A 27317-nucleotide genomic window follows, 5' to 3' on the forward strand; every position below is an offset into this window, starting at 1 on the left:
ATTCTTGTTCCTCTTCTATTAAATTTAATCCTGAATGACTTTGTAAAATCCCGTCTATGGAGGCCCACTACCCTAGTCTTGGTGGACGACCTTTAGCAGTATTACTCTAAACGGAAGATACAGTGCTTCTCTCTTGCACTAAAGTGGGGCTGACCCGCCTACTACAAGCCTTCATCACTTATTGTGACTATAATCACCTCTTTATTAACTACATGAAAACCAAAATTATGGTTTTCAACAAGTCCTGGAAGCATCAGTCTTGGCACATCAAAGGAAACAGCATCAGACAAGTCAAGAGCTTTAATTAACTAAGCATCCGTTTTCAATTTAATTTGAAATGGACAGCACATCATAAACACATTTTTTCAGCTGCAAACCAAAGGGCAGTGGCAATCAGATGGTTCTTTCACACAATACGTCCCTGCAGCCCTGAGAGTTTTTAGATCAAGACTGCTATCTCAGGCCTTTTATGGTGCCCCCTATCATCTCTTGAAAGGATCCAGTCAAGATTCCTTTGCAGCTTATTGGGAGACCCTAATTGCATCTCTTACTTTGCCCATTGTTCTGAGACAGCCTCAAACTTGCTCGAGACTCGAATTTGGACACTTGCAAAATATTGGGTGCATCTATATTTTTGATCAAAGCCAGGCGCCCTAACCCATCTGATGCTCACAGATCCAGATTCCTCTAAGTGGAGTTCACGTATCATTGACAAAATCCAGTCACTGGGCTTTTTGCTGAACTTTCTGGCTAATATGGAAGAAAACTCTATCTCCAGACTTCTGTCCCAAAGGCTAACTGACACAGAATTCCAACACCTAACGTCCTCATATCAGAAACTCACCCAACATATTGGCCCATTTTTTTTACCACCCAACAGAGCCCTCCTCACATACTTTTCCTGCCTGACTTTGCCTCAGTTAAGACGCACCTTCATGCAAGCTCACCTGAATATTTTACCATCCTCACTACTGCAAGGCAGATTCTTAGGAATGCCTTACAACAAAAGATTATGCCCTTGCCCCCAGGGGTCAATAGAGTCAGTCGAACACATCCTATTATCTTGCAAATTCTATTTCTCACTTAGAAGTTCCCTCATTGACCCTCATCTTTGAAACTGTCGATTCACCTCTGACAAGGCAAAAATTTGTTTTTTGCTGTGTGATCGAAATTTCCAGAGGTCTGAAGACATGGCAAAATTCTTGGTGCTAGCCCAGCACGCCTGCTCTTATCTGAACATTTAACAGTTCCCTTTATTTGCAAAGCTTTTTGCTTTTTATCCTGCTCTTCTCCAGTCTCTGGGTTTACTGCCTTTATTGCTGGCAGTGTCACCATATCCAAGTTGGTCAAACAATGCGGGTTTGATCCTATGCACCTATTGGAATTGGGTATCCATAGAGCAACAATCTTGGTTTGTCAATGGTTCAACGATATTGAAATGCAAACAGATTATTCCTTGTTACCCTTGTTATATAAACCATTAAAATCCTGATCAGGAATTTCGGCCGCCCCCTATTTATCTAATATTGTAACTGCAAAATGTCACTGGGCCTTTTCTAGGGCCCGTTTTGATGCTTTTCCATCAGCCAATTTAGCGGGTAGATTTCAAAAAAAATCCACAGTCCAGGAGGGTATGTGTTTGCAATTCAGGAGACATGGACTCTATGTCACACATCCTACTGCATTGTGAGAATGTCATTAATCCAACCATTGTTAATTAATTATAATAATCCAATTGGAGTTGACTCTGATTTAGCTCTTACAAGAATGTTATTGAAAAACATGGTTTCTTTTATATCTCTGCAGGTAGCCAAATTTTGTATGTTAGTATACAATAAACACAGATCTATGTTAAGACAGGAAGCAGTACTAGATGATGGTGTCTGTAATAATGTTTTAAGTTGATGTTTCTTTTGGGTATGGGTATTACATTATTATTATTATTATTATTATTATTATTATTATTATTATTATTATTATTATTATTATTATTATTGTTGTTGTTGTTGTTGTTGTTGTTGTTGTTGTTGTTGTTGTTGTAGATTTCACAGTTCCCAGATTTTTAGCTGGTTGTTGGCCTTCATTACAATTCGAGCCTCACCCAGAGGCCTAGGAAGTTGTAATGTATCGGCGTAGTATTCGTGCGGATCCCAGCAGGGCTGCCTTCTGAATTTGACAGATATTAATTTTGTCAATTCGAAGATGTTTCAAGTGCTGCCCTAGTGTTTTTGGGATGGCGCCCAGCATGCTGATTACCACTGGGACGACCTCAGCTGGTTTGTGCCATAGACGCTGAAGCTCGATTTTCAAATCGCGGTATCTAGTGACCTTCTCGTGTTCTTTTTCAATGACCCTGCTGTCACCGGGGACTGCTATGTCAATGATGGTCACTTTCTTGTCCTCGATCACAGTGATGTCTGATGTATTATATCGCCCCATCCCCGAAGGACTCTGGGCGGTGTACAACATAATCAGTATAAAATATAATTAACAAGAGGAGTGAGTAGGTAACAACAAATAAATAAATAACACCTAACAATAAATAAATAAATAACACCTAACATTAAGAACTCGACCCCATAAACTCTAAAATATTAATTTAAAACAGCAATTACTACACTACTACACTAATTTAAAACAGCAATTACTACACTAAATAGGCATCTCACAAAACCTTTACTTAAAATCCTCCTAACATGGAGGAAGAGGGCACGGTGGGTCCCAAAGATGTAAAGGGACCCTCAAACAGGAGATCAGAGAGGGCACAATTCAGCAACTGGTCTCTCCAAAGGCCCGGTGGAACAACTCAGTCTTACAGGCCCTGTGGAAATCGCTGAGGTTCCACAGGGACTGGACAGCTGTGTTCCACCAGGCTGGGGCCAGAGCCATAAAGACCCTGACCTGAGTGGAGGCCAGTCGCATCATCGGGGGGCCAGGGACTTCCAGTAGATCCAGTAGGGACATATGGGGTAATGCGGTCCCAAAGGTACGAGGGTCCCAGGCTGCATAAGGCCTTAAAGGTCAACACCCACACCTTGAAGATGATTCAGAATTCAACTGGGAGCCAATGCACATGGCACAGCACAGGCTGAATGTGATCTCGAAAGGCGCCCCGTGTAAGCAGGTGAGCCACCGCATGTTGGACCAGTTTTAACTTCCGGATCAGATGCAAGGGAAGGCCCACGTAAAGTGGATTTTTGTACATATGTATAAATTGAATCTGCTTTTCTTTACTTTTTGCTGGCCTTGTGGCCATAATAAAATTATTCAGTATTTAGCTTTTTATCCTGTATTATTATTTATTTATTACTATTTATTATCTGTCAATGCCAATAAAGGTTGATGATGATGATGATGATGATGATGATGATGATGATGATGATGATGATGATGATGATGATGATGATGATGATGATGATGATGATACTGTGCCTGTACCCTGTCCTTCTGCATCCAATCCTGGCATTAGATCTTGCCTCCTTGGACCTTTCTTCTGGACTGCTGAATATCACCCTCCCTGCAATGACCTCTACTATTCACATCTATGCTTCACCGCTATCTGTATCCTTCTTGAAACTCTATATGTGTATGTGTGTGTTGCATGTATACCTTTTATTATTACCTGCATGTATACCTTTTATTATTTTTGTTCTTTCATAAAATTGTTAAACTACAAATTTTATTTTCCTTCGGGTTTCTAAAGGAAAAACATAAGTGGAAAAGATCCATAGCAGTTATTCCTCGTCTCACAGAGCAAGGTCTGCCCCTACTAATTCTCCAAACTAAAATGGACAGACCCCACTAATTCAGGTATCATCACAGATAAGAAGGGAACTGACAATCAAATTGGGGAAATGTCCTGATACTCCTTTCTTTTAATGTGTTTAATGTGGGAAAAGTACTTTGCCCCAACTGGCCAAGGGAATGCAGGCACAAGTACGTACTCACTTCAATCAGCCTTACAGTTCAAAAATGGGTTGTTGAATGGAACCATGTTAACCTTGAAGAAGACTAACTGCTCAGCATTCCAGGGGTCTAGGGACAGGCCATGTGGGCCAAGAATGTCACCCAGATTGGCAGGGGGGACATGCTTACTATGTACATTCAGTAGAAGACCACAGAGGAGCCTCTGGGCCATGGTACCGAGGTCCAGCCAGACTGACACCATCATGATCCAGTAGTTCAGCAGATTCATGCAGTTTTAAGGGCTTCACAAGGTACTCCTTCACCATTGAAGTGGCTGTATCTTCTCTCATGCATCTCATCCTCTCAGGGCACTTTCACACATGCAGAATAATGCACTTTCAATCCACATTCAATTCACTTTGCAGCTGGATTTTACTGTGCAAAATAGCAAAACCCACTTGCAAACAATTGTGAAAGTGGATTGAAAGTGCATTATTTGGTATGTGTGAAAGTGCCAAAGAGGCCAAGTGCCTGTTTCATGACTTCCATGACAATCTTGGTGGTTGCCCAGGGTGGAATGCTGCCTAGCAGAAGAGGCAGAAGACAAACAGCAGCAGAGCTGCTTTCATCCCCATCTCTTCCTCTCATGGCAACATGCCCCTTTGGGCTTGCATTCACAAGACATAGTTGGAGAACTGGTCTTTGCTCTTGTCTTCCCTTGGAAGGCCTGCTGGATTTTGGAGAAACTAACCAGGAGATGGTGCACCCAGAGCTTTCCTAACCTCTCCAACATCCTCTTTGTTTTTGGGGTGAGGTCCAGAGACAGAATACTCTCCTTCCCAAAGATCATTCTGAAAGACATCTCAGACAACTTCTCCTGCTTAGAAGGCTCAACAACAGCTGGAGGAGAGCCAACTGGGACTCAGATCCCCGTCCAGTGCCAACACCTGCAATATCTGTGAAGGTGGCACCACTCGAATAGCTGCCTCAACAAAGAGAGCCGTGCAGGCCTTCTACATTGCACCATTCCAGTCAGAGGTTGGGGTGGTGGAATGTGGTTGAGAAGCAAGTCTCTACACAGGTGGGGGCAAAGCTGTAGCCCTCGTCATCTCCCGCCTAGTCTTGACCTTCAACTTTCACCCAGGGCCTCATTGTGTTCCCTTCCTGTTGCTCATTGTTCCCCTGGGCCAGATTCTGTCTAATTAACAGAAGAAAATTAAGGGCCAAACTACTTGTCCTGCACTGAAGCCTAATAGACCCTGAACATTTTTTTAAAACTCTCCCTCCTCAAAATTAAGGCTTTATTTTGTGAAAAGGCATCTAACCTAACCTTGTTCAAATGTGCAGTTTTGATTTGTTGTGGTTTGTTTATAGAACAACCCAGTGACTTCTCTTTCTGGAACTTGTTTAAGATTAACCTGCCACTATCCTGGAGATGAAATATTAAAACTTTTTAAATAGAGTAAAGTAACTGCACTAAAATTAGTTTTGGTTCCTCTACTGAAAACTCCCCAAAATTCCAGATAAATGAACTGATTAAGGCCCCTCTAAAAATTGATGCCCGGACTAAGTATCGAATTTTCTAAGGCTACCTGGCTTCAATTGTAATGAAGTGTTAACATGACAAATTTTATACAGATTAACTTTTGACAAATAAGATCCTTACCACTTCTTAAAACCCACCACAAGCCTAAATAGAAGGAAACTGAAGCGCTACTCCTAAGTTGAAATTTTAGGTTTTAAAAATCAATTCCTAACATAACCTTTTAATTACTAGCTTCTATTTAAATCTCTCAATCACTATGGTGGATTCCGCATGGGCCCAAAACAGCAGTGTGAAAACGGTGTAAACCCTTGTTTTTGGCCAATGCGGAATCTGCTTATGTCTGAAAGGCTCAAATGGAACTTGCAAGGAGGGTTCAACTATGTAACTCCATCTAACTTAACAGAGCAACAAGCAACAGAACCTTCCCTCCCCCTCCCCAATTCCTACAAACAAATCAATGAATCTGGCCAACCACAAAACCTCAATAACACTACAGAGAGGCAAGCACAATGGAAAAAAGGAAATGGGGGAGGAAGAATCAACTCAACAAACTGAAAAATTCCCCCCTACTTTGAGAGAAAGAAATGCAAAGGAAAATCCTGGAACAGTTGTAAGAAAACAAACATACAAACACACACAAAACCAAACTCTGGGCCATAAAAATATCTGAACAGGCAAAAACTCCAAAAATTCTATTCAACCTTTTTTCAGCTTCAAATATTCAACTCTGCCAAATAGCTTGTTTGTTGTTGTTTTGGCTGAAAAAAAGGCCATGAAAAATGTTGAAATTGCTTTTTGCCAGGGAGTTTTCTGGCTGAATTTTACCCAAATGCACATCCCTAGTGGTCAGTTAATCTGAATCTAAGTGCCCATAAACTTGTGCTGAGAGGTCTCACATCGCTAACTGATAAGTCTCAAACATTTCTTCCTATTTTTTTTCAATCTAAGGGTCTTATGTCAGCATAGAAACAGAAAAAACCCTATATGAAATGAAGCACATAATTAGAAACTTAAAACACTCTCAATGGGAAAGTTCCAAAGTGTTGAGAAAATGGAATCATCTTCATCTGGTATACAAATGATAGAAATGTTTGGTGTGACACAATTCTCAAAAAGGGTTTCTGACTCTTCACTATCATTATTACTTTTGAAGTGGGAAACATTAGGTTGGATGCAACCACAGACACATTAGGCCAGATACAACTATGATTAAAGTAAGGGAATCTGACAGTGCAGTTTTGCATTCTGCCTTCATTTTCTTGTTTACAATATCTTTTCTCCTCCAAACTCAATGAAATGTAAAAATCCTGCTGGTCCCAGCATGCCAAGTCTATAGTTACTTCAGCTGTTCTTTTCAGAGATGGAGAAGGAGGGGCTGTTTTTTCATCTTTTGACTTTGAAGGTAACAAAGTGCTGGGGTCCTTCCCAAGCAGCAGCAGCTGCTCCTGTCCATGTATTGACAGGATGTTGTGCTTTTCCACCACAGATAGCAACTTCTCCCCATTTGTTTTGGTTGTTTAAAAAAATGAAATCATGTTGTCCTCAGGAAAGATGCCAGATTGACATACTGGGAGATGGAGGATTTGTATTTATTCACATGACAAATGACAGCCACATAAGCTTCCCTGCAGTCTTGCCAATGTGTCTTGATGAAGTCTGGGAAGATTGTGGGGGTAGGTCTGACATGATGCCCAATCAATCAATGGCCTTGTTAATCAGCACTGAAGAAATGACAGTTGTAAATGGGTGCATGTAACCCTGTGTGGGATTCTTTAGTGATAAAAACAATGGTCTCAGCTGAACATTGGTACATGCTGGCACTTGTGAAACCATTATTATTTATCTTTTTCATTTAGTAAAGGAAACAACAATTTTATCCAGCACTGATTCTGGGAAACACTTTTCACTGGTTGAAATTATCCAGGCATTTGTTATGGGTTTTCCACAATAGCAACTAGATGTAAAACTTTTTTATCTGAACCACCTAAGCAGCATGCAAAGTTTTTGAGTCATCTTGGCAAGTGACACTCTTTTCTCAACCCTCTATGGACACTACAAAACCATCATCATGTGTATATATATATATGTTGATCCCTGCCCCAATTTCTGCCAGCTGCGCCCAACTCTATTTTCTTTCTCAGCAGGGGAAATGAGATTGTGAATATAGCAAGATCACTTTCAGTCACCATATCTGTGATGCTCTAGGAAGTGTGATGTAGCCAGTGGTGGGATCAAAAATTTTTAGTAACAGGTTCCCATGGTGGTGGGATTCAAACTGTGGCGTAGCGCCAATGGGGCTGGGCGGGGCACGATGGAGGTGTCGCTGGGCATTCTGGGGGCGGGGTATTCCTGGGCGGGGCTGTGCCAAGGACGCAGTCGCTGCACTGGTCCTTGGGCAGGAAACGAATGCATGCAGGCGCAGGCTGCCACGCATGCCGGTGCATCTCCTGCTAGACTGCTTCAAGTTCTGTGCGCTACTGCTGAGAGGAGGGGCATAACTAAGGCAAAAATCACATGGCAAAATCACCAATTAGTAACCCCCTCTCGGCACACACAAATAATTAGTAACCTACTCTCGGGAACCTGTGAGAACCTGCTAGATCCCACCTCTGGATGTAGTAGTTAAAAACAGGTGTGCTCTAATCTGGAGAACCGGGTTTGATACCCCCCTCTGCCACTGGAGCTATAGAGGCTTATCTGATGAACTAGATTAGCTTGTGCACTCCAACACATGCCAACTGGGTGATCTTGGGCTAATCACAGTTCTTTGGAGCTCTCTCACCCCACCTACTTCACAGGGTGTTTGTTGTGACGGGGGAAGGGAAAGGAGTTTGTAAGCCCCTTTGAGTCTCCTTACAGGAGAGAAAGGGGTGATATAAATCCAACTCTTCTTCTTCTTTGGTGCTTTACCACAGTGAGATTTGGGGTTTCCAAAAGCATTATATGACACTCTCTTTCTCTGTGACCCAACCCAATGCTCCTAGGATTGACAGGCTTGGCAATTCTAAATATGTAACACACTTGTATGCAATTGTCCCTCATCTATCTATTTAGTACATTTTTCTGCCTTTAATCAAAGGAGTTCAAGGTGGCATACATTGTTCTCCCTTTCCCATTTATTTTAGGAGCAACCTTGTGAGCTGGGTTAAATTAAGAGAGTGATTGGCACAAGAATTAACTCAATGAACTTCATGACAAATTGGAGAGTTGAAACAGGTTCTTGCAGATCCTAGATTGGTGGTTGTAGAAAATTCACATTGTAACACAGGTAGCATATCTTAGGTTGCCCTTTTAGTGTGTGATGGCTTGGTATTTATGACTTTTGTTATGAAAACAGTAATAAAGATGAAAAACCTAGGCCTTTTCTTCAGAAGTAGCTTACAACAAGGCTTGTCACCAAATGCTACATTTAAGTTCTACACATTTTATTCCTCCATTAAGTTCCAGAAAGATTTTCTCTTAATTTTTCCTCCATTGTTTTTCTGAGCACTTATACTGAAATGTTTTTTTCTATGTATTTTGGTCTAGCTTCCCTTAAGTTGATGATCTCACCGAACACTTGACCCTTATCCATGCCCCCATGTAGTCAGCCAACCTTCCCTTTAGCCATTTTTTCCTCCCAGTCTCATTTCTTCCTCATCATGCATTTTCAAAAGGATTTTTTCTCTTTGTCATATTAAACTAGCAATGTAATGTTGTGGCAGAAATAAGAAGCAGGGGCAATTAGACCAGCTTTGTTAATTTCCCTTAGAATTTGCAATGTTAATACTCAAGCACTGATAGAAAAAGCCAGGGGCAATTGGACCAGCTTTGTCAGTTTCACAAAGAACCTGTGATGTTAACATTCAGGCACAGACAGGAAGAAGCAGGAACAATTGTATCAGTATTGCCAATTGCATATTGAACTAGTAATGTAATCTTAAGGCAAAGGTACACTGTATCAGTCGGACTTAATGAATTTCACAAGGGACGGCCACAGCAATGATGGAGCTTCACAGCAACTCTGCTTCAGCCAAAAATATGGGATTTTTGGAAGGGGGGAAAGGGTAAGATACATGTTTCTGTTCCTTCAGGTAATGGCTCCTGCTTTAGTAGGGTTTTTTGGAGGGGGCTTCCATTTTGTGTGACTACTTCTCATTGGTAGAAATGGAGAATGTTTTTAAATTCCTGCTTCAATGTAATTGTGCAGTAATTAGGGCACCTGCACAAAAGAAAAAAAGGAGGAGGATTGTTCTTCTGCATCATGGATGTCAGCCCATCACCATTAGAAATAATTTGTTTTCAGCAGTAGCATGTGGAATAAATACAACTGAAGAGATAAGGGGGAAAACAATAGGGGGAATGGAGGTGGGTGGAATGATTTCTCAGAAAATATTGCCATGATATAGAGTTTGATTGACCACTGGAAAATCTGTAATAAGGTGTGCATGTGGAAAAGACCCTAGTCTAATACTTTGACCCAAACACAAACTCTATTTCTATAGGTTTTAGCATGAGAATAGCAGAACCTGTGAAATGGCTTCAGTGGTTTCTATAAACATGTCCTATTTATATATGTCAAGATCTAAAGAACCATACAACCAGTAACATGTACCTAAGTATTTTGTATGTCTCAGATTGTATGATGTCTGAGTCATATGATCATTTTTTAAAAAATAAGAAAGCTGGAAAAAAAACAGTAGGGATAGTCTGTTGATCCCACTGGGCATGTTCCGTTTTTTGAACATTCTTATTACTGTCATATAATTTTTTGATAAATAGCTATACAGCTGCCACTATGAATTTCAATAACCAAAGTTTTTTATATGCATGTGAATATCTGGATACTTTCAATTTCAAGAACCTGGGGCCTGTTGCAAATGTCACAGGGCATGATACAGCGAACATAAACCATATTTAATTCCCATTAAGTTCAATGGAAGCGAATGAAACACATTCTTCTTTCACTGAAATGATGGAACTTAAATGTATTTAACATTAGTCACTTTATATACATGTATTATTATAGCATCAAAACAAACATTTGCTTAATTTCATTGGCTCCAATCCAAAAAAAGTTAAACATATTTAAGGCTCGTTAGGTTGGATTTTGAAGAAAACCTTAGGAAAGAGTTGGCAAAGCAAATCTTTCCCAGGTTTTCTTTTTCACAAGCAGCCTGCTGTTTGTTCCAGAACTCTTCTCAGAAGGTCAGGAGATCCTAACAAAAAAACAAACAACACCCCCCTCACACACACACAGTACAGAAGATCTGCAACAGTGATAAGAATCTTGGTAAAACTGCCTCATCTAAGGGTACAAGCAGATATTATTTTTAGAGCCAGGTGGAGAAAGATCTACATCACCAACTCATAAAAGATGGGGACACCTCTTGAAGACCCATAAAACTGGACCTTCTGACCCAACTTCACCAAACCTAGCAATTCTTCTGAAGAAATTCATTTGCAGCTGTGCTGCAAATTTGGTCCTTTTACTTTGAAAAACATCCCCCCAGAGCCCCCCCCTCCAAATTCCCCATAGGCCTTAATGGACCAATGTCACATCTGTGCATCCATGGGTACAAAGCTCCCACCATTGATTTAAATTGTGAGGGAATGGGTAACTGTTTTGTGCCAACTGGATTCAATGGGAGATCTTTGCAGGACTTGCGGGGGGGGGGCAGTCTGCTTTTCAAGGCATCAAATTTGCAGCACAGCTGCTGGTGACTTTTCTTGGAAAAACCTCCTAGCTTGGAGAAGGTTGGGTCAGGCAGTACAACTTTATAAACCACCAGTTTTCCTTCATTTGGGTGCTCACAGAATTGGATCCCCTGAACCAAACTGAACAAAATCCAGGCCAAAATCATCTTTTGTGATTGGAGAAAGAACAGTGTTTTATTTAACCTGAAATCCTATTGGATACTCTAGCTTTATTCCCCCACTTCCACCCTCCCCTCTTCAGAGGTTTTTATAGTCCACATTAAGACTAGCAGCCAAGTAAAAATGCAATGCAGCATGTATTTAAGGTATTGGCCAAATAGGAAAGATCCAACCAGCTCTCCTATTTGTCCCTTCAAGATGCCTCTGCCCCTCCTTCATGTTGTCCTGGAAAGCAACTCCAGGAAGGAAAAAGGCAACAATGGATTACTTCTTCTAGAGCAATCAAGAAAGGGGGGGGATACACCTTTGCCAGACCAGCAGAAGCCCACCAGAACACCAGTCAAGATAAATACATTGGGGTGGGGAGAGTTAAAGGTTAAAGCCCAATAGCTAGCTTTGCAAATGGGCTTTTTTTTAGGTTTTTCCCTCACAGCTCCTGACAGGGGCAATGGAAAAGCCAAAAACCTGAAAAAAAGTCAAAATGTTTTTTAGCTTTTCAGCTTCATCCAGGTGGCCAAGGGTTTTCATTTTCCAGCTTTATTTTTGGTGTGGTTTATCCAACTGCACAGACCTATTGTGAACACAAAAACATCATCCTAAAAGGTGTATATTTCTGTGCATTGGAAGTTCTTCCAGTAGACCACAGAACTTTACATTGGAATATATTTTAAATCTATTTAGAATGTCTATTCTCTTAGAATGTCACTTCAGAGTTTAAATATTGCCCAAGGTCTGGCAGAAATAAAACACATACATGGCATAGCATCAGTTGCTTTCATATACTTTATTAATAGTAAAGACCTACATGATCAAATTCAAGATAGAACATTTATCCAAAATCTACTATCAGATCCTCTGAAGATGCTAGCCACAGATGCAGGTGAAACATTAGGAGAGAATGCTGCTAGAACATGGCCATATAGCCCGGAAACCACACAGCAACCCAACATCTGACACTTACTATGTCTTCATATATATAGTCAATCTTCTAATATTTCCAGAGACTTCCTTTATGACATAGTAGAATTGTCAAGGCATCAGCTTGAACTGGTGGCACTGAAAGAAAAAATCAACAGTATCTGCTGTTTGTTGAATTATTTCCAATCACAAATTTGAAATTGCCACAGAGATGGTTGACATGTTAAAAAATTTCCAAGCCAATACACTGTGTGAGCAAGCAAGAAGCTCATAATGAACAGTATCAGAGACAACTTTCAGGATGCCAGCAGCTTCTTCTGGAATTGGTGCCAACCAAAATAGAGCTGCTTAATGGATTTGATTCCATCAGTTTAAGTGAAGGAACTTGCCTATGCTGAAACTTGCTAAAAATGCATTTGGTAGGAAGCATGCTACCAGATGATTATGTGGAAATCAGGGACTAGAAAGAAACCTGTTCCAATGCAACCACACCCTAAGTTTGGCTTGGGATATACTAAATGCATATAAAAAACTTTTCACTTTCCAGATTGCATTATCACAAAGAAAATGACCCAAAGAGATAAAACCTAGATTCACATATGCATTGATGTCATGGGCAGATTCATGTCTGGCGCAGCACAATCTAAATTGGGGTGGGGGGGAGAACTGTGGTGGCCAGAGAAAGTGTGGTAAAGGTGGCACTGAGCCTCATCCATGGGGGCTTCAGGTAGCACAGAAGGGAGATGGCATAAAATATTTAGGAATAACATTTAACAATCACCTTTTCAGAGACAATTATGGCAACTTGTAGCAAAGTTTGAAAAAGAAATTGGAGGACTGAAGAAAAAAAATTATCTTCATTAGGAAGAAAAGCTTTAATAAAGATGTCAATATTACCAAAAAAAATTATACTTGTTCAATAATATTCCAAAGGAAATAAATAAACAAAATCTAAAGCATTGGAAAAGAGACATCTCAAAATTTATTTGGAGTGCCAAAAATACCAAGGATAAAACACATTGCATTAATAGACAATAAAGGGGAGGATTAGCATGTCCTGACCTAGATTTGTATCATGAAGCATGCTCTTTGCTGTGGATAAAGAAGTGGGTCACACTACAAAATCAGAACTTATTAGATTTAGAAGGCTTTGACCTACACAATGGATGGCATTATCATCTATTCCCCCCCCCCCCAAATACAAATACAGGAAACTTTTTAAACTACCCATCAAGAAAAGGTCCATTTAGAATATGGAATAAGTACAAAAAATATCATTTATAACAAAATTCCTCTATGGATTTCCAGGATGGAAACCTTGAAAACTACAGTGACCACTAACAGTAAAGTTTGGCTAACATACAAAGATATTTTAGTAAAAACTTCTAATGACTTTGAACTTAAACTGAGGGAGAAGACTTTGTATGTAGGTTCAAAAACCAATTCACACATCACTTGACATTGTGGTCTTCCAATAATAAATATGTAGGTATGAAACAAGATATTTTCTAGGCTACACTGACAAAGATTGCCATTTTCTCCCTGAGGACATGGGCTTTTAATGAGCTATCACTTCAGAATGCATATGTTATATGACTACTCCATCTGTTTGGATGACATCACAATCCACTTTCTGACCATTATGCATATTTGTATGAGCAAGCCATAGACATCACTTTGTCTACTAGCTTGATCCAGAATTGACTTGGTAATCTCCCCCTTTTTATTTGTTCTCTGTTCAGTTTAAAGACTGGTTCCAGTTATTCTGCCACCACTGGGACTGCCAGGACCAATTAGAAATGTAGTTTCCATGGTTTCTGGCAACCTAAATAATAAGGTAGATTTCCCAAGCACCCTTCTTCCAGCCTAAGGAGCCTTCCTCCAATGAAAGAACCACTTAAACTGCAGGAAGTCATCCTAGGCTGCAGAAATGCTTCAAACTTTGCTCAATGGAGTGGTAAGATAGGGGTATTATACAAACCCCCCACTTTTTGCATTGTGGCAGCATCTAAGGCCTAATTGAGGCCCTCTCTGCCAGTGGATATGGTCATTTCCGCACGGCCACGCTGGGGGTTGGGTTGGTGTACATGATGCTGACCCAACCCCCCGGGACCGTTCGCACGAACGGTCCCCATAATGAAAGGGAAGACAGCGCCGCGGAGCGCCGTTGTCCAATCGACCTACCTGGGGACACGCCCCCCTGCCCTGTGCGACCGCTCTGGAGTCGCAGGGCAGGGGGGCGTGTCCCCAGGCCTTGGCGATGCGCCGGATGGTCGCAGAGAAGGTAGGTCGATCAGGCAAAGGGAGGAGGGATGGCGCCTTCCAGCCGCTGCCATTTGCACGGCAGCAGCTGGAAGCCGCCATTTTCCAAAAACCTCGCTCGGGGAGTGAGGTGGGAAAATGGCGGCCTTGCACCACTGGGGAGGAACGAGGGTGGCGCGGCTGCAAAGCAGCCGTGCCCTCCATGCAAACAGCTCCCTGGGGATGGCATTTTTGCCGTCCCCAGGGCGCTGTGATCTGGACTGTGAAAAAGTTTGTGCCTGATAAAGAATGGGCTTAAGAATTCCAAACATACTTAATTTCAAAATTTAATTCCTAATTTTTACACCACCACCACTATGCATGTCATACTCCAGAATTTCATACTACTTTCATCAAATGAAACATAAGCTGTTTTTAAAAAGCAGGACAGGAAAGAGGGTATAATTTATAATTACCTTTTTCTTGACTTGATTGCATTCCCCCTGTGAATTACTAAAAATAGTGTTTATTCCCCCTTCTTCTGAGAGCGACAGGGATTTTCAATAAACAAATCTAGATTTTGTCTCATGATGTTGTGTATACTTAGTACATTTTCCTGAGTAGGACAGATTTTTATTATATGAAACATATGTCACAGAAGGATAAAGTTGGAAGAAAATGGCATTCTATGCACTGAAACACTATTACTAAAATCAATTAACTTCTGTAAAAAAGAGTTCAGTATTGAGAAAGCATTTATATATATTATAAAACTGATTTATTAATGTCAAAATGCTATTGAATATCCATAGACCTTTAGGAGGGAAACTTGCTACAAAGAAACAGAAAATTGGTCAAAAGCAGTGGTGGGATTCAGCAGGTTTGCACCACTTCAGCAGAACCAGTTGTTAAAATGGTGCTTGTAAACAACTAGTTGTGAAATTATTTGTATCCCACCACCAGAACCGGTTGTTAAATTATTTGAACCCCACCACTGGCCAAAAGTACTCACAGATTTGAGTCAAATAAGAGAGAAGCAAAATCAAATTTGGTTTCACCAAAGTGATGTTGCAAACTTACATAATTTGACAACATCCCTGATAAAGGCTTCAGAACTGAGGTGAAATAATTGACAGAAACTCCTGACCAAAGGCATAATCTGTTAGGGAGCATTTGTAATTATACAAAGTTTGGAATATACTGAATGCATATATCTTTCTCTTCTATTACTCCTCTTTGAGAAGTAAAATGTAATAAAAATCCAACAGAACGCATAAATCAGCTATGTACATACTCTAGTAAGGCCAGACTTTAGCAAACACATTACAAAGATGCTTATTATTTTATTTAATGGACAAAAGCAGCATTATCACAAACAAGGTGTTTTATCTGTGTATTTTCTTTAATCCCCTCAATATCCCAGCATGTTGCCAAATTATGTTCATAGATGGGGTGGGGGATGGGTAATAGAAATGTGTAATTAAAATGTCTTCTATTCATCAAGATCTGAATTTTCTAATTAACTAAACCAATTTTCCTTACAGAAAAAAAAATACTGGCAGGTAAGTAACATGAACCCTGAAAGTGAATTGTTTTTACATAGGGAAATAATTAACATGTATTTCAGAACAATGAACTGTACTCTTATCAGCTGTTAATGAAGGGCAAATAAGAATGCTTAGCACTTTTAATGACCAGCAAAACCAATAGGGCAAATTTTTGCACAAAGGCAAGTGTCAGGTGCTGTTAGTGTGCACAGTGAGAAATTCCTAACAGAATCCTGGAACTGAGAGGGGATTTTGAGCCATCCAGTCTAACCCCCTGCTCAATGAAGACAATTTTGAGCTGGATTATCTTTAACAGATGGCAATCTACCTATACAAAAGGCTTTCCCTTTTTGTCAGGATCCCTTCTGAGACTTGGAAATAGACTCCTAGGGACCAGTTTGAAGAAGTTCAGGAGGCTCATACCATCACACCGGATGTAGAACCTCTGGACTCTGAGTGAGACTGCCAGGTGGGAGCCAGTGTGATTTAGCGGTTAAAAGCAGTGGATTCTAGTCTGGAGATCTGGGTGCTATTCTTTACTCCTCCACATGAAGCCTTCTGGGTGACCTTGGGTCAGTCACAGTTCTCTCAGCCCCACCTACTGCACAAGGTGTCTGCTGTGGGGAGAGAAAAGAAAGGCAATTATAAGCTGCTTTGAGATTCCTTAAAGGTAGACAAAAGTGGGGTATAACACCAACTCTTCTAGTACCAGTTTTGTGCTGCCACTCAGCAGAATAGCAGGAAAGAAATGGACAGAAATAGGCATTGTTCCAATGCTGTGATTAGTTTCTGATGTAACTCTTAGAAGTGATGTCATTGTCTCTTGACAACTTTCTGGGATGTCACCAGCATGTGCCTGGGTGGAGTCTATTTGCAGTTGCCTTTGAATGTCTCTGGGTTTTGGCTTCGGTGTTTTTTAGCACTGGTACTAGGTTTTGTTGATTTTCACTCTGTCTTTTTTATTGAAACTGTTCCATTGTTTGTGGATTTCAATAGCTTCCCTTGATGAAGATGTGGGGGGGGGGGCGAGGGAGCCCAAAGAGAGGAAGCAGCAGGACTTTCTGTGTGCCTGTTGATCTTCGTGCCAGACCTAGTCACATGGGGAGCCAATTTTGCACCTCCCACGTGACCAGACTAGTGGTGCCCAGGGAAAAGTGGTACTCCTCGTCCCTGGGCAGAGACCCCACTGGGATGAGCTGCAAGCAGAGGGAACCTCCATGGGAAAAAATGCAGCAAATAGCAGCAGAGAGGACTCTCTAGCTGCAAAAAAAGGTGGCCGCAGCTGCTGTGAAAATGAAAGCAAGTGCTCTAATGGGGGGAAGGGGTATGGAAAGTGGAAAACATAAAAGACATCTGCTGTGCAGGAACAAAGCCAAGAGGAGATCTTTTTTTAAAAAAGTCCTAAGAACCTTTTATTTGTGCTGTGCAGATGGAAAAAAAACAGAGACAGTTCTTTTCAGATGTCCTCTGGGCATCTTATTTGTGCTGTGCAGAGTGGACCCTAGTTTTACCCTAATTATTCCTTTAGGAAACAATTTTTTTCATATCGGAAGCATTCTGTGGATACTGTTCAGATACCATGCTACATCCAATCCATTTAGAGCTTGTTTATCTGCTGAAGTTTCAAAAATAAGAAAAGTTGCAGCTCAGACTTTGGCTTGTCCTTTCACTGCTGTGCCAAAACACTGCATTAGTATGAGATATGTGCTTTCTGTAATCCACCATTTATATTCAAACCTGAGCCTCTACTGAACTTTCTTGCTGTTGCATTGACCTTGGTTTTGCTATTTTTGAATTATATTGGGGACCTGTGTGTAGAGAATGTGTTTTGTACGGTGCTGTGCAAATGGCTGAAGCTTAGCAAATAAGGGAAAGCACTATAAGTGCATATTAACAGCAAACCCTACTGTTTTCCAAAGAGCTATCACAAAGTTTCATTCATATGCAGCTAAGGTTTTTGGGTTATTCACAAAATTGAATAACCAAAACACTAACTAGGTGTTATATTTTTGTATACAATATTTACATGTATACTGACCAGTTTGCCAGATTTCAAACTATGTGAAAAACAGACTAAAGTTGGCAAAAAATATGTTATTTTGAGATTGTATGTTAATGGTCTCAACAGATTGTGTGCATCTCAGTTTTTGAAATTCTTTCATATCCCCACATTCAAATATGTATATCAATTACTTTTCCAGTAAAAACTGAAAATTAGATTTTTTGATTTGATTTGATACTTAATTTATATACTGCCCTCCCCTGGTATATGGATTTCTGAAGAAATATTTCTGAAATACAGGCGTGCATTTTCAGAACGAAGAGGTTCACTGTCCATAACAAGCAGCAACAATAACAAAAACAGTTAGAAATGTTTGTGTTCATTTCCTGTATATTTCCTGAGTGTAAAGGGAGATTTCTCAGTATTCTACTATTGAGACATGTGGGGGATAATACCTACATTTCCCTTTTTTATTTTTCAAATCTCCCACATTGGTCAAATTGTTTTTAATATTGTCAACAATATGCTTTCTGATATGAAGTTCTTGGCTCTCCTAGCATGCAGGGTCCCTCTGGGGCTGCCAGCCTTCCTGGTTCCAAGGGTCCCTTTTGGGGTACTCTGGATCTGCTGGAAGCAAGGAGGCCTGAGTGGTCTACCTAGGCCCCCTGGCAATCCTGGTCCAACAGGTATATATAGAAGTGGTCTTAATCTCAGCCTCCTGTTCCAGCCCACTCAGGAGACAAGCCAAGGATTTTTGTTAAGTTACTCTGACAATCTTCCAAGATATGATAGGCAGTTGACCTCGTGTTCCAAGTGGACACTTCGGCCAATTCCTCTGCAAAGCTTTAATGAACACATACTATTTGTTTGCTAATATTGGCCCCTTGGCAAGCGAGGTTTATGAGAAACGGCGGCTTCCAAGCGCCTTCCCTTTCCCCACGACCAGGCGACTTACCTGTCCTGCGGCCCTCCGGCGCGTCGCCGAGGCCTGGGAACTTGCCCCCTTTGCCCTGCAATCACGGGCCGTAGGACCGGTAAGTTGATCTGACGACGGCGCAGCTCTGCGCCATCGTCTCAGCCGATTCTGGGACCGTTCATGTGAATACAGGAGAGGGTTGAGTATACAGGAGAGGGTTGAGTTACCCACAACCACCTCTAGCTGAAAACTTCAGGTTAGGGCTGACAAAAAAGTCCAGTTAGAAGACTTTTCTCTGGCTGTTAGAAGCATGAATAAAGTTCATAAAGTCTTACAATCTTATAGAGAGGCATATCCCTCCCAGCTAATCCTCCCTTCTTGCCCACACTCTTTGCTTATCTTATCTTGACTTTGATATATACTGTCACAAGTGAAATGCCATGTAAAAGTTTGACCGAAAGTAGTTTTGCCTTAAAATGCTCCTAATATTTACAAATAATACTATAGGCAATAATATATTATGGCCATCAATATAGGATTTATTCAGTGCATCATCTAATAATGCTACACTGAATAAATAGGCATGGCTTTGAGAAGGCATTAATCAGCTATGGCAAGGGTTTAAATATTTTATGGGTGAATTAAACTTAACGGCTTGATGCTTTATTACTGCTTACAAAACTCTGTTAACTTCAGTGGGAGTTTTAGTAGAGAAGGAAGAGCTTGAAATCAGGCCATTAGCTAATATCTTTTCTAACATATGCACTTTATGCTTTACAAATCTCCAAAAAGATAGCAGAACCTTCCCTTTTGCTACTGAGAATCATGGACTAATTTAATGAGCATTGGATCAGCATTTTACTCTTTTAGAAAGGTTTTTAGGGTCAGAAGCTTGGATATTAATAAATTATAACTTATCATGGTCTCTAATTGGAGCCTAAAAACTCATATTAAAAGAAATATGATTTATTTTCAAAAAAGCCTGTTTTTCAGCCAATGTCTCAAGGAGTATCTGGCATATTAAAAGACTGTGTGAGTGCAATAATTATCATCTGGCTTTGAACACACAGTTAGAATAGAATAGAATAGAATCTTTAGTGGCCAAGTGTGATTGGACACACAAGGAATTTGTCTCCGGTGCATATGCTCTCAGTGTACATAAAAGAAAAATACATTTGTCAAGAATCATAAGGTACAGCACTTAATCATAAGGTACAGCACTTAATGATTGTCATATAGGTCTAGTAAGCAATCAGGAAACAATCAGTAGTAATGAAAACATAAAATGTAAAATCATAAAATAAAATAAAATAAAATAAAATAAAATAAAATAAAATAAAATAAAATAAAATAAAATGTCAGCACAGGCTGTAGTCATACAGTCATAAGTGGGAGGAGATGGGTAATAGGAAAGATGAAAAAAGTAGTGCAGTAATTATATAATAAGTATATAATAAATAGTTTAACATTATCGAGGGAATTATTTGTTTAACAGAGTGATGGCATTCGGGAAAAAACTGTTCTTATGTCTAGTTGTCTTGGTGTGCAGTGCTCTGTAGCGACGTTTAGAGGGTAAGAGTTGAAACAGTTTATGTCCAGGATGCGAGGGGTCAGTAAATATTTTCACAGCCCTTTTTTTGACCCGTGCAGTATACAGGTCCTCAATGGAAGGCAGGTTAGCAGCAATTGTTTTTTCTGCAGTTCTGATTATTCTCTGAAGTCTGTGTCGATCTTGTTGGGTTGCAGAACCAAACCACACAGTTATAGAGGTGCAGATGACAGACTCAATGATTCCTCTGTAGAACTGTATCAGCAGCTCCTTGGGCAGTTTGAGCTTCCTGAGTTGGCGCAGAAAGAACATTCTTTGTTGTGCTTTTTTGATGACATTTTTGATATTAGTTATGCAATTAGTAATTTTTGATATTAGTTATGCAATGCAATCTGATTGGGGGGGGGGCATATACACCTCACAAACTGTGTACAGTGTATGTTCATAGAGCAGTGGAGTAGGGTCACAGCTGGTCATAGCTGCTGGCCCCAGACTGTCTCCTACATGTATTCACATAAGCACTGTTCACATCTTATGGTAAATGCACATATACACATTTGTAGGGAAAGCCCATTCACTTTACAGTGAAACCAGGACCCAGTACTTAAGTAGTTGTGGGGTTTGTATCATATCTTTAGCTATATATGCATTGAATGTAACAAAAAAAATATTCAGCACTGGTATAAGGGGCAATCAAGTACATACTGTTACTGGATTGTACATACATTCATTGTAACTTTTGAATAGGGTTATAAATATGGTGATATGTTTGAACTGAAGGGTGGAGTTAAGAGACTCAGGAATAGCAGTTGGAATGGAAACCTGGGAAAGTAAAGATGGAGAGCTTCTGTTAGCTGTTAACTGTTCTAATAGTTCCCATTGTTAACTGTCAATAAATCAGTTTAAACCACTAGGGTTGTCTTGCCATCCATCACAACAATAACGAACTTTGAAAGTAGCTACATGAATACAGTCTGTAAGCTCGTACATTCCATATACATGACCTGCAACCAAACATACCTGCTCTTCCACACAATGTTTAATTTCATTTGAGCAGGGATGGATGACCCATTACTTATATTCCTTAACCAATCCCTGCTCAAGGAGAAATCTCTCAACTGCTAGATTTAATGTAATGTCATCTGCCTTGTTAAACGGTAGGTTTAATAATCTTGAAAAATCTAAGAGGCTATGCAGTTGTAATTCCAATCAAGATGAAACACTGACTCACCACTTATTGTCACCGCCAGGAAAATGAACAAAATATTTTCCTGAAGTCAGGTTGCCTGGCTACACTGGCTCCATGCCTGGACACAGAGACTTGTGTGGTTTAGAAGCCTCCATAAGATTCACAAAGATTGCATTTGTATGTTTGTGCCAATGCTACATGGTTTCCCTTTTGTTTCTGCCTTTCTAGGATGTAATAAGGGCCCCTTTTAGAGTTGAATTTAGGATTTTCTTACTGTTTAGAACCTTAGTTAGATAAGTTCTCCAGTTAAGGTTTGATTCTTGTTAGGTTTAAGTAAGGTGCCTATAAGTGTAAGTGTATGTGTTTATCCCTTTAAGGTTTCCCTAGCGTTTGAGTCTAGAAATGTTTAGAAATGTTAGTTTTGAAATTTGTGTCTGACGGCCAAAGCAGATCTGGTCTGATGGCCAGAAAGGTTTGATATTAAGGGACAAGAATGTTGGCTCTGGAATGCAGCTTAGACCAATGCCCAGCCGACTCTTTGGTAAAGGCAATGACCCTCTTTGGACTTGCTAATCGAATCCGTTGCCAGCACCCAAAGGTCCCCCAGCCGTTGGAAGATGTGCAGGGACCACCATTGGACAGTTTGAACTTTTCTTTGTTACAGCAAAGTGAAGCGGGAGCCTGAGGGCATTGCAATAGCGAGTCACCTGGATTTTTATCTGCTCATCTGCTCTCCGTTCAGCACCATTGTGAGATCTCGCGGGAAGATGCCTGACAGCGGGATTTGGGAATCCCATTCAGAAAAGTGTAACTGTATCTTGTTTGTGAACTGTCTTGTTTTACGATTGGTGTTTTGGGTGAGGGACTCACCCCCTCACCTCCCCTTTGCCTCCTTTGAAGTTTGGGAATAAAAGTTCTTGCATTGCATTGCAAGGCGCGGTTCCCTCCTGACCGAGCTGTGACCACCATCTGCAATAAAATCCTTTTTGCTTGAAGAACATTGGCTTCCTGTGCCTCATTAAGTTGCTGAGATGAAATCACTTATTGTTACCTGACAAACAGCGGTAACATTATTACACTGTACTAGATTTGCCAAAATTAGATCCAAGTATGTCAATTTATCTCCTCTTTTTCAACCCAAGTTAACAGATTTGTTCAGATTATTTCTCCTGTTGAGTAATTCCGATTCTGCTCTTTGTGAAGAGGTAGCAAATTTTCTCATGGAAATAATTCAGAGTTTGTAATCTATTTATATTTGCATGTTTTATCACCTGTTTTAATGTTAGTCATTTTTTTTTGTTATGCCAATAAAGGCTATGCTACTCATTCATTCATATACATGACCAAGGACTCTGCCTTTCACAGGGTTCAAAATCACACAAAGAGAGCCTAAGCATGTACAAACTGTAGATATATACAACACATGGAATTAAGCATGTAGACAACTTTTCTAGAAAAGATCTTTCAGGTTTAAGGATGGGGAAACTTTGGCCAAAGATGACTAATCTGGTTGCACAAAACATACAGCGTAGTAGAAAACCTGTTTATTCAGAAATATTTAAAATTGTAACCCAGTCCTATAATCACTTATTAGGAATTAAGTTTCACATAATTCAATGGGCCTTACTCATAGGAATGTATATGTGCTTGCTTGCAAGTTGATTCCATTAAAATTTGGGAAAACATAATTAGGAACAAACTGAAACATATTCAGATGTTTGCTTTTAGCACATTACAGGGGGAGGGCTCCAACATACTTGTGTTAAAGTCAAACTCTATTTACAACTAGGATAACATTGAAGCCCATGGTATTTTAAACGTCATCCAACAAAAATACATAAAACCAATTTACATGTAAAAAAACATATTTTTCTATAGAATGTCATGATAGTAAATAATCACTGCCACTGCAGATTTTGTAATAATGATGATCGTGTATATTAACCAGTCTTTCTAATCCTGCATTTGTTCCCTACTCCATCCTCCCCATTTAAAATGTCTACTTGCCCTCTTTGTCACTGGATACAACCCCATTTTGAAGGAGGAAACAATCCACAGCTCCCTATGGTTGCCAATTCCAGATTGGGAAATTCTTGGAAATTTAGGAGTGATACTTGAGGAGGCCAGAGTTTGGGGAAGAGAGGGAGCTCAGCAGGGATGTTATATTATAAGGTCTACCTTCAAAGCTGTGGTTTCCTCCATGGGAACTGATCTGTGTTGTCTAGAGATCACTTCTCATTCTAGGGGAACTCAATTGGAGGCTAACAACCATACATACCACCTAGACTCACAGTCAGCTCTCAGAGGGCTTCTGGGTTTCATTGGTCTTTTCTGCACAGCACAAATAAACATCTTGAGGACATAAAAATAAGTGTTTTGGGGAGGAAGTTCACACAGCTTTTCTTCCAAGGTGCCCTCAAGACATTTTATTTCTGCTCAACCCAGAGTTTTTTGAAAATTCTAAACTAGTATTCTTTCCCCCCCAGGATGGGTTGAAGACATTTCCTGCTTGCTGTGCGAAGATCAGGAAATGTATTTTCCTCACCAGGTTTAAATCTCTCACTTTTGGTTTCTCTGCAGCTCATGTTCACCATTTTTTGTCACTCCAGGGATCCTCTGTGCTGCCTGCCATTTTTTGAAAGGTTCCTAGGGCTGTTTCCTCTGTTTGCATTGCACCTGGTCACCATTTCAGCTTGTAAAGTACATGAACAAACTGAGTTTTCCCTGTCAATGACAAGCATGTGTCATTTTTCCCCATTTTTTTTGTTTTCAGTGATGCATCTTTGAAATTACAAAGACATGATATGATAATCACAGCGAATTTTCATATCATGTCTTTGTAGCTTCGAAAGCTCTGTAGCTCAAAAACAGAAAAAGTAAAAAACAACATGTGCACGTCATTTGCAGGAAAAAATAAGTTTATTCATGTACTTTGCAAGCTGAAATAGCTGCGATACAAGCAGAGGAAACAGTCCTGGGAAACATTTCAGCAAGTGGCAGAAAATAAAAAGATACTGTTTTTTTCTGGCAGCACTTTATTTTTTCATGCTATATGAACAAAAAAGGTGAAAACAGTTCTTTTAAAAACATCTGCAAGACATTTTGTGTTGTGCAGAAAAGACCAGTGTCTTTTTTTATGCCCTCAAATCCTTTGATCATCCTCCCCTGCTATTATGTTCTCTTGTTGCAATGCTAACTCCTTTTGAAATATCACAGGAATATCACAGGCAGGAATTTAAGTGGGTTGCCCTTTTTGAAACACTGAATTTTCTTAAGATGAGTGAATACCTGTGAAGTTTTCAGATGTTCAAGTGACTGGAAATGAGGAGTTCCTGTACAGGTGAAGAACATGCACTGCAACATGTACTGCAAGAATGATCTTTTATCATTCCTTTTCCTTTTTGTATTTTCTTTTCAAAGGGGTGTGCATATGTGCATTCCAGCCTGGAGAGCAATGATTATGTAAATATGAAGAAAAGCTTGAAACTTGCTTGTTAAGAAGAATGATTCCTCATTCTTCCACCTACAGTTTAGTCACTCAGATTCCCCCTGGGATGGCTCTTTCGCCTCCTCAGTGTTAAAATTACCAAGAAGAGAAGGAACAATGGTCATACCAACAAGGGCAGAGGTCATGTCCAAACTATTTGCAGAAACAATTGTGATAATTGTATTCCCAAGGAAAAGGCCATTACGAAGTTTTTTGTCATCTGAAACATTGTAGAAACAGCTATAGTCCAAGATCTTTCTGAAGCAAGTGTGTAACGACCCAAAGGACCCCCAGAATATTATTTATATATATTTCTGCTTTAAAATCATATTGGCAAAAGCCAGTTGCCAAAAGCACTCCTATGGGTGTAGGTAGCAGCATGTCAAAAGGTCAAAACTACTTTAACAAAAGCTAAGATAATGAGTTACCCCAGCATAAACCTGGAGGCCTCATTTGAGTCACTAGAATGCTTGATTACCACACCTTGCTATAGAAACTGTTAAAGCCAACTTGCTATCAGATACTGTCATTTCCCTATCTCTTCTGGAAACCAAGTCATCAACAGATGGTTGCTTCTCTGCATCTTCTCTTCCCATTGTTATGAATTTTCCTAAAGCACCCACCTTTCCCCGGTCTAATGTCTCAGCCCAAAATCAGAGTTACTTTGCATAAAGCCATTCTGTGCTTCCTGACTTAATCTAGGACCAATTGACTCCCATTGTCCCAAGGTGTAGAACAATAGAAGAGCTGATTAATTACCTCAGCACCCCCCAAGCCCAGCATGGGAAATTCCAGAGAATTTAGAAAAAAGGAAAACTCACTAGTTCCCGCCTCTTCCTGGGCAAAAGAGTATAAGAGGTCAGTTCACCCCAACACATGTGCTCATTACTAGCCTGTACCTCTCTTGGTCTGGTCAGTTTGAGACACGATATCGTCCTTCGCTTGGATTCAGATGCTGGTCATTTGAAATCCTTGCCTTCTACAAGATCTTCTTCAGCTGAACTTAGGTAAAGTATTTCCCTGAAACCCCCCCCCCCTCCATTTCTATAATCCAATCTATCTTTTAAAACCTTTTTTATATCTTAGGAACTTGAATGTATGTGCTCTTATGTCTCACTGTATGTGTGTATTTTTAAACAAATTTATATAAACATTTAAATACCATTTGGACTCTTGCTTCTCTGTGGAATATCCATTGCCAGAATTCCTTCCTCGTAGATACAGTCTAAAAGATCCCCTCTCGGCCCCTCTCGCTGCCAACGTGAGCGTTCATTCCCCTTTGCTACTTTTAAAATATATATGTGTGCTGTTACACTTTTTAGCAGCTGGTGGAGAATCCCTTTAATAAAATCCTTATCCCTGTTAAGGCCGTAACAAGTGCTTTTACTCACATGTGCTGCCCAAGCTGTATGTGAAGCTTAATTGTTATGCCAGCTGTGCCTCCCACAGCAAGGTAGTGAGGAACCATTCCCAAGAAGCTCAGAAAGACCATTTCCCTCCACCCCAGTTCAGGCCTGCAAGTGCTACACCAAAATTACCCCTCCCCCCAAGTCTATGTAAAGAATTTGCCTGAGTGTCGCAAATTTTTAACAATGACTCAATAGATAACTTTACAGCTGGTTAAAAGTTGCCCAGTGGGATGCCAGACTAATCTTCTCTCTCTCTCTCTCTCTCTCTCTTTGATAGTGATAAGTTTGGTAGATGAAGATAATGTTGTGGATGTAACATTCCTTGACTTCAGTAAGGCCTTTGACAAGATCCTCCAGGACATTCTTGCAAGCAAGCTAGTAAAATGTGGGCTAGACAATGTTACTGTTAGATGGATTTGTATTTGGTTGACTGACTGTCCATGACCCAGCCTAGGATCTACTGGTGAATCTTGGGCTCATTCCGCACATGCAGAATAATGCACTTTCAAACTGCTTTCAGTGCTCTTTAAAGCTGTGCGGAATAGCAAAATCCACTGGCAAACAGTTGTGAAAGTGGTTTGAAAATGCATTATTTTGCATGTGCAGAAGGGGCCTATCTACTTTCTGCCCATCCCTGTTCTAAACTACAGACTCTGTCACTGCTGGACATTAAAAGTAAGACAGAGGTGCTGTACAGGATGAGGGTAAAATGTAGCACCACTCAGAATTTCTGAAAAATGGAAACAAGTGG

At 40.3% G+C, this 27317-nt stretch overlaps 1 pseudogene; it reads left to right on the forward strand.

Annotated features, from left to right (window-relative positions):
• LOC125435389 overlaps positions 1-26730 on the forward strand; it is a 76235-nt pseudogene extending 49505 nt beyond the window's left edge.
• The last annotated feature ends 587 nt before the right edge of the window (positions 26731-27317 follow it).

This window comes from Sphaerodactylus townsendi, linkage group LG06, assembly GCF_021028975.2.
Source record: "Sphaerodactylus townsendi isolate TG3544 linkage group LG06, MPM_Stown_v2.3, whole genome shotgun sequence".
Taxonomy (NCBI): domain Eukaryota; kingdom Metazoa; phylum Chordata; class Lepidosauria; order Squamata; family Sphaerodactylidae; genus Sphaerodactylus; species Sphaerodactylus townsendi.